This window comes from Cupressus sempervirens, chromosome 2, assembly GCF_028749045.1.
Source record: "Cupressus sempervirens isolate cs-2001-9-10 chromosome 2, ASM2874904v1, whole genome shotgun sequence".
In the NCBI taxonomy this organism is placed as follows: domain Eukaryota; kingdom Viridiplantae; phylum Streptophyta; class Pinopsida; order Cupressales; family Cupressaceae; genus Cupressus; species Cupressus sempervirens.
In genome coordinates this window covers 616,740,922-616,743,886 of record NC_143119.1, presented here as the reverse complement: position 1 = coordinate 616,743,886, position 2,965 = coordinate 616,740,922, and positions in this window count along the sequence as shown.

Genomic DNA, 2,965 nt, shown 5'->3' with positions numbered 1-2,965 from the left:
AGACATGTTGGGAGAGTTTTTTCATCTTGTATCAGATAATGTACTTGATGGATTGCCCCCAATGAGGAAGATCAGTCACTAGATGGATTTGGTTCTAGGAGCCAGTTTACCAAACAAGGCAGTGCATAGAATGACACCAACAGAAATGAAGAGTTTAACAGGAAAGTTCATGAGTTGTTGCAGAAGGGGTTGATTCGAGACAGTCTGAGTCCATGTGTTGTGCCAACAATATTAGCACCAAAGAAGAATGGAGGATGGAGGATCTGCACAGATTCTTGAACTTTCAACAAGATCACAATCAAGTATAGATTTCCATTGCCAAGGATGGATGATATTATGGACTGTTTGAGTAGAGCTGAGTATTTCACAAATATAGATCTGAGGAGTGGGTACCATCAGATTTGTATTAGAGAAGGTGATGAATGGAAGACTACTTTCAAGACCAAAGAAGGACCGTATGAGTGGTTAGTCATGCCTTTTGGGCTAACCAATGCACTGAGCACTTTCATGAGGCTCATGAATGAGGTATTGAAGGAGTTTCTAGGTAAGTTTGTCATTGTTTACCTAGATGATATTTTGATCTTTACTAAGACATTGGAGGAGCATATTTTCTATATTCATAAGGTGTTTGATAAGTTAAGGGAAGAAAAGTTGCTGATAAACCTAAAGAAGTGCAGTTTTGTAAAGGAGTTGGGCATACCTGGGATTTGTAGTCTTAGTAGAAGGTCTGAAAATGGACCCAAAGAAAGTGAAGGCTATCCTTGAATGGCCTACACCAAGGAGTGTGACAGAGGTAAGATCTTTTCATTGACTAGCTAGTTTTTACAAAAAGTTCATAAGAGGTTTTAGCAGTATTTGCGGACCCTTGACTAAAATAATGAGAGGGGATAGGAAAGAATTTAAGTGGACTATAGGAGTAGATAAGATTTTTAATATGTTGAAATAGAAAGTTACTAAGCAGCCTATTTTAGCACTCCCTAATTTTAACAAGGTGTTTCAAGTAGACTATGATGCTAGTGGTACTGTAATAGGATTTGTTATGAGCCAAGAGGGTAGACCTAGTTCTTATTTTAGTGAGAAATTGAATGATACAAAAAGAAAATATTCTATTTATGATAAGGAATTTTATGCTATAGTTCAAGTATTGAAGAAGTGGAGACACTATCTTCTTCCTAAGGAATTTTTTTTTATATACTGATCATCAAGCTTTGCAAAATTTGAATAGTCAAGGAAAATTGAACCAAAGGCATTTAAAGTGGGTTGATTTTTTGCAGAGTTATACATTTTTTTTGAAACACAGGAGTGGGAAGTCTAACAAAGTTGTAGATGCTCTTAGTAGAAGACAAATTTTACTGACAAAAATGGAGATAAAGGTGGTTGGGTTCAAGGAACTCACTACTTTGTATCCAGATGATCTTGATTTTGGTGAAGCGTGGAAGACTTGTATAGAACTTGTTACACTTAATAGGACAAAGTGGTTGGATTTCATAATCCAGGATAGTATGTTGTTCAAAGGAAGCCAGTTGTGCATTCCTAGAAGTTCAATGAGAAAGAATCTCATCAAGGAGAAGCATAGTGGAGAATTGGTTGAATATTTTGGTAGAGATAAAACCATAGCTTTGGTTGCTAAGAATTATTACTAGCCACAGTTGCAGCAAGATGTGAAGAAGTTTGCACAAAGTTGCGAAAGGAGTAAAGCAGAATACAAGGTTGTATCATTCATTACCTATACCGGAGAAGTCGTGGAAGGATGTTAGCATGGATTTTGTTCTTGGATTACCAAGGACACAACATGGGCATGATTCTATTTTTGTGGTGATTGATAGGTTTTCAAAGATGACACATTTTATTCCTTGCAAGATGACTAGTGACGTTGTTCATGTGGCAGAATTGTTTTTTAGGGAAGTGGTGAGACTACATGGTCTGCCAAAGAGTATAGTTTCAGATCGAGATACCAAATTTGTTGGGTATTTGTGGCATACATTGTGGAAGAAGTTGAATATAGATTTGAAGTTCAATTCATCACATCATCCATAGAATGATGGAGAGACAGAAGTTGTGAATCGCAGTTTGGGAAACTTACTGAGATGTTCGATTAGAGACAAGCCAAAAGGATGGGATATGATTTTACCACAGGCAAATTTTGCATATAATAATTGTGCTAATTGGAGTAATGATAAATCACCATTCTAGATTGTATACAAAAGTAGTCCCAGAAATGCTTCTGAATTGAGGCAATTGGATAAATGAGAGATAAGTAGTGTTGAAGCAGAAGAGTTTGTTGAACACTTGAAGAACATTCATGAGGAGGTGAGGAAGCACATCATAAAGATGAAGACACAGTATAAGGCTATGAAAGATGTGAAAAGGAGGTATAAGGATTTTCAGATTGGAGATGAAGTCATGGTTCCTTTGAGAAAGGAGCATTTTCTAGTGGGTATATATAATAAGCTGAAGATGAAGAAGTTTGGACCATGCAAGATAGTGAAAAGACATGATTTTGGAAATTCTTATGAAGTGGAGTTGCCTACTGAATTGAATATTTCACCTGTATTTAATATTTTAGATTTGATAGAGTATTATAAAGGAGGCGATGGAGCTAAAATTGCAGAAGCGCAGTGGAGTATTCCAACAATTAGTTTGACTACAAAGGAGATTGAGGAGATATTGGATAGTTATATTGGAAAAAGTACAAGGAACATAACTTATGAGGAATACCTGGTCAAATGGAAAGGGAGGCCAGTAGAGGATTCGTCATGACTAGCAAGGGAGGAGGTTAACCATCTTGGTTTTCCTCTAAATATCTTAGACATGACGAGGTCACTTCTCTAATTACCCCGGGTGTCTAATGTAGGAGCATCTTGGGTGTAAGAGCAATCTTGCATCACCTAAAAATATTTTCTTTTCAATCTTTTCTATTACAAGGTGGTTACTAATTATGAGAACTTGCTATTTTTAGTAAGTT